This window comes from Nematolebias whitei, chromosome 16, assembly GCF_014905685.2.
Source record: "Nematolebias whitei isolate Nwh7 chromosome 16, NemWhi1, whole genome shotgun sequence".
Lineage (NCBI taxonomy): Eukaryota > Metazoa > Chordata > Actinopteri > Cyprinodontiformes > Rivulidae > Nematolebias > Nematolebias whitei.
The window spans coordinates 45,691,000-45,696,735 of NC_056513.1; positions in this window are offsets into that span (position 1 = coordinate 45,691,000).

A 5,736-nucleotide genomic window follows, 5' to 3' on the forward strand; every position below is an offset into this window, starting at 1 on the left:
TACTTGTAGCTGGAGACCACTTCCACTGCAGATCCTCTTATGTTCAGCAGCGGCTCTACTCTGAGTCTTTCCCGGATGACTGAGCTTCTCACCCTATCTCTAAGGGAGAGCCCAGACACCCTGCGGAGAAAACTCATTTCAACCGCTTGTATCCGAGATCTAGTTCTTTCAGCCACAACCCAAAGCTCATGACCATTGACCATAGATGAGGGTAGGAACGTAGATCGACAGGTAAATTGAGAACTTTGCCTTTTGACTTAGCTCTCTCTTCACCACGACAGACCGGTACAGCGCCCGCTTCACTGCAGACGTTGCACCTATCCGCCTATCGATCTCACGCTCCATTTTTCCCTCATTCGTGAACAAGACCCCAAGATACTTAAACTCCTCCACTTGGAGCAGGACCTCCTCCCTGACCTGGAGAGGGCACTCTACCCTTTTCTGGCTCAAGACCATGACCTCGGATTTGGACGAAATGATCCTCATCCCAGCCGCGTCACACTCAGCTGCAAACCGCTCCAGTGAAAGCTGTAGATCACGACCTGATGAAGCCAGTAGGACCACATCATCTGCAAAAAACAGAGAAGCAATCCTAAGGCCACCAAAACGGATCCCCACATAACCTTGGCTGCGTCTAGCAATTCTTTCCATAAAAGTTATGAACAGAATCGGTGACAAAGGGCACCCTTGGCGGAGTCCATCTCTCACTGGAAACGAGCCTGACTTACTGCAGGCAATGTGGACCAAGCTCTGACACCGGTCATACAGGGACCTAACAGCCCGTATCAAAGGGCCTGGAACCCATACTCCCGGAGTAACCCCCACAGAGCTAGCCAAGGGACGCGGTCGAATGCCTTCTCCAAGTCTACAAAGCACATGTAGACTGGTTGGGCAAACTCCCACGCATCCTCCAGGACCCTGCTGAGGGTGTAGAGCTGGTCCAGTGTTCCACGACCAGGACGAAAACCGCACTGCTCCTCCTGAATCCGAGGTAATCTGGGCTGCTCTTTGGTGCATAAGCACAAAAAACAGTAAGAACCCATCCCCTCACATGTAGGCGGAGGGAGGCAACCCGTGCAGGCACCAAGATGGGGGGTAACAAGTATGCCCACTCCTGCTCGGCACTTCTCGCCAGGGGCAACTCCAGAGTGGAAGAGTGTCCAACCCCTCTCATGGAAACTGGTTCCAGAGCAAGAGCCATGCGTTGAGGTGAGTCCGACTATTTCTAGCCGAAATCTCTCAACCTCACAGACCAGCTCAGGCTCCTTCCCCACCAGAGAGGTGACATTCCACGTCCCAATAGCCAGCTTTTGTAGCTGAGGATCAGACGGCAAGGGTCCCCGCCCTCGGCCACTACCCATCCCACATTGCACCCGACCCCTTTGGTCCCTCCCACAGGTGGTAAGGCCATGGGAAGGAGGACCCATGTTGCTTCTTCGGGCTGTGCCTGGCCGAGCTCCATGGGTAAAAGCCCGGCCACCAGGCGCTTGCCAGCGTGCCCCACCTCCAGGCCCAGCTCCAGAGTGGGGCCCCGATGACCCACGTCCAGGCGAGGGAACATTATTTCCATAGTTTGTATTCATGTAGTGAACTCAGCCTTCGACCAAAACCTGCCTCTGAAGACCTTCATGAGACAGGAACTGTTATTTCATTGATTTGAATCCAGAAATACAAATTAGCTCATCCAGAGACTGTCTAATTGTATCCTGAAGTAATCAATTGAAAGAACACTCTTCTTTTATATTATCATTACTATTTTACAATATCTTGATAAATCAAAAGTGTGTTTAGTTCATACCATTTCTAAATGTTGTAGTGAACCACTCATTTTAAATCAACCGTGAAACAGTATTAATGATTTTTTAATCCTCATTTAAAATAGAAATCAAGTTAAATGTCTATTTACAAAGTAATTATGCATTTTGATCTTCTGTCTGAAATGAGGAGTAGTGATGTCGAAAGTCAGAAAGAAGTTATTAGAACGAAGTGTCTTGTTTTTAAACCTAGCAGACGATAAAAAGAAGCAACTGGCACCTGCTTCCTCTCACTTTGCCATAACATGTCTTCTGTCTGTACTGGATGTTTCTAAAACATTCCTGCTGTTTTCTTGACTTGTAATGACCCTCTGACATCACTAGAACCACCCCCTGTTGGTTGTTTCAACCAATCAGGAAGTCCCGAAGTGACCGGAAGTGAGAACTCTTTAAGAGTCCACACTTCCTGGAACTTCTCAGTCAGTCTGTCAAGGTCTCCTGAGTCTTCAAGTGGGTCTCTGATGAAGTCTAGTCTTGAACTCCGTCTTCGGAGTCTGTGATGGATTCTTCCACATCTGAGTGGAAACTCTGACGGACTCCCAGCTTGCTGTGTATCCACCCGGGAGATGAGCGTGTTTGTGAACGGAGTAAGCGGCACGACTCCTGACATGTCCAGCCACCCTGACCGGAGACGCTGGAAAGGTAGCGTTGAAATCGACACCGGAGCCGATTAAGTTCAGCAAAGGTAATGAGTCTTAACGCGCCAAGTGTACCGGAGGTTTTGAGCTGGTGTTGAAGGGAGCGTGCCATTCTGCGGTCCGAACAGACACCCCCTTTTTATCCATCTTTTCTCTCCATTTAAACTCCTTCATTTCCCATCTTTAAACTCTCCTATTTTGCCAGTAGTCTAGATACCTTCTTCAAGTCCTGTTGTCTTATTAAGTAAAACGTGCCAAGTTTTATTAATCAGAACCAGATCAGCTAATCAAGTGTACAATGTTTTGATGTTAAATTTTGATTCTGTTCAATAAATGACCACATTTATTCTGATGGGTCAAAGGAAATTAACGTCTCATGTAGCTGATTAAACAATCCACTCACAGTTATCTCGGTCACATGGCAGTAATTTAATTCGAAAAAGAGAGAACCCGTTTATTTAAATATATTGTAGTGGAGGTGCAGCTAACCTAGCCCTTAGCACACTACATTCATCATAAGGGGTCTTTGGGCTGCACTTTGTCTGGTCCCTCACCTAGAACCTGTCTGCCTTGGGTGACCCTACTAGGGGCATGAAGTCCCTGACAACATAGATCCTAGGATCATTGGGACACTCAAACCCCTCCACCACGGTAAGGTGGCAGCCTTTTAATTGTCCAAATTTTGGAAAATTTTGCTGGGCCAATTAAAAAGCCCAATGGGTCATATGTGGCCCGTGGGCCGGGGTTTGCCTATGCCTGGATCACGTAGATAAGAAGGGGTGGATTAAGTGTGATACCAATGGACCTTAAGTGGTCTGACACGTCAGGAAAAAATTATACGGTTCGCAAAGCCTCTCTTGTGTGATGTGGCGAGCCAATAAAAATAACAAATAAATAAAAACTCTATTTATTTACGGATATTGAATCCCTGGGAGACTCTTTTTATTTAGAGTTGCTGACCCTGTTTAAACCGGCCATAACCGGGTCATAATCTTATTACATTTCTGAGCAGATCAAAAACCCAGGGTCAGTCTACATACAACATTAACAACTCCCCTTTGTTCAAGGGACCCAGAGGGTTTCCTCGAGAAAAAAAAATCCCATTTCAAGATTGCCAGAATTGCAAACAATTCATCAAGTTTCTCTATGTGTTTCAATGTAAACTATGGCAAATGCCTGAGTTGATGGCTATAGACTTATGACATGCCCAGCCCAAGTCAATTGCCTCTCAGCCCCAGTCATGGGAGTTTGCCCATCAAGTCTACATGTGTTTTGTGGACTTAGAGAAGGCATTCAATCATGTTCCTTGGGGTACACTGTGGGGGGTGCTCTGTGAGTATGGTATTGGGGGCCCGTTTTTACAGGCTGTTCAGTCCATATACAAGCAGTGCGAGAGTTTGGTTCACATTGCTGGTAGTAAGTCAGACCCCTTCAGGGTGGGAGTTAGACTCTGCCAGGGATGCTTGCTGTCACCAACTGTTCATAACTTTTATGTACAGAATTTCTCAGTGCAGCCAGCGGGCAGATATTTTCCAATTTGGTGGCCTCAGGATTCCATCTCTGCTCTTTGCAGAAGATACGGTCCTGTTGGCATCATCATGCCGTGATCTTCAGCTCTCACTGGAGCTGTTTGCTGCCGACTGTGAAGCAGCTGGGATGAGAATCAGCACCTCCAAATCAGAAGCCATGGTCCTCAACCACAAAAGGGTGAATTGCTCTCTTCAGGGTGAGGTTCTGCCTCAAGTGGAGGAGTTCTTGGGTTTTGTTTATGAGTGAGGGAAGAATGGAACATGAGATTGACAAATGGATTGGTGCAGAATCTGCAATGATGTGGTCTCTGTTCCAGTCCACTGTGGAATAGAGGGAGCTGAGCTGCAATGCAAAGCTCTTTGTTTACCAGTCGGTCTACGTTCCTCCCTTCACTTATAGCCATAAACTCTGGGTAGTGACTGAAAGAACAAGATTGTGGATACAGGCAGTTAAAATGAGTTTTCTCCGCAGGGTAGCTGGACTCTCCCTAAAAGATTGGGTGAGAAGTTCAGTTATCCAGGAGAGACTCAGAGTAGAACTGCTACTCCTCTACGTTGAGAGGAGCCAGTTGGGGTGGTTTGGGTACCTAGTAAGGATGCCCACAGACTCCCTAGGGAGGTGCTTTGGGCATGTCCGACTGAGAGGAGACCTTGGGGAAGACCCAGGACATGCTGGAAAGACTATGTCTCTCTGTTGGCCTGGGAATGCCTTGGAATCCTCCCAGAAGAGTTGGAAGAGGCGGCTGTGGAAAGAGATGTCTGGGCCTCCCTGATCAAGCTGCTGCCCCCACGACCCACTTTCGGAATAAGCGGAAGATAATGGATGGATGGATGGATGGATGGATAAACTGTATTCCACCCTCTAAAGCACAAGTGTCAAACTCCAGGCCTCGAGGGCCGGAGTCCTGCAACTTTTAGATGTGTCTCTGATGCCACACAGCTGAATCAAATAAGGAGGTCATTAGCAGGACTTTGGAGAACTTCACTGAGAAGCTAATTCAGTCATATGATTCAGCTGTGCGGCATCAGAGACACATCTAAATGTTGCAGGACTTCAGCCCTCAAGGCCTGGAGTTTGATACCCCTGCAAAGCATGGCTTTTCAAATAAACTGCTCAGGGGGACACAGTTAATGAAAGCCTGCAGCTCTGGAGTTGGACATCCAGCAATTCAACCTTTATTTCTACAGGTAAATCCCATTGAGCCTCGAGGACTCATTTACAAGAGAGACCTGATTTCAACAAAGAATGATGACAACAATGGAAAATCATAAAAGAGGCGTACAGATTTTTTTTTTTTTTTTTTTTTTAAAAATTAAAATAAGATGGCAAAAAAAAATAGCCAAAACAGCTAGATTATAAGGTGAATGTAGAAAACTAAAAACAGGACATGTCTGCATTGCTGGGTCCTCTCAGAAAATTTTGAATAACAGAGATGCAATTTCCTGCATTTTGGTGTATTTTAACGGGTTGTTATTCATCAACATTTACCTACAGTTGTAAACACTTAATAAAATTACTATTTTGGAGAAGAACAGCAGGTTGTGTGTGAATGAGCAGCTCTGATCCTGTCAGGTGTCCTAAAACCCCCTCCTCCCTCCCCTCACTTCACGGTTCTGAGCTGAACTCTGTTCTGCTGAATTCAGTCCTCCTGCTCGTCCCGTGGCACTGTTTGAAGCACCTGAGGCTTCAATTCTCGGTTGTCGGACAATCCATCCATCCATCCATCCATTTTTTATTAAAGTAAATTGGACTGT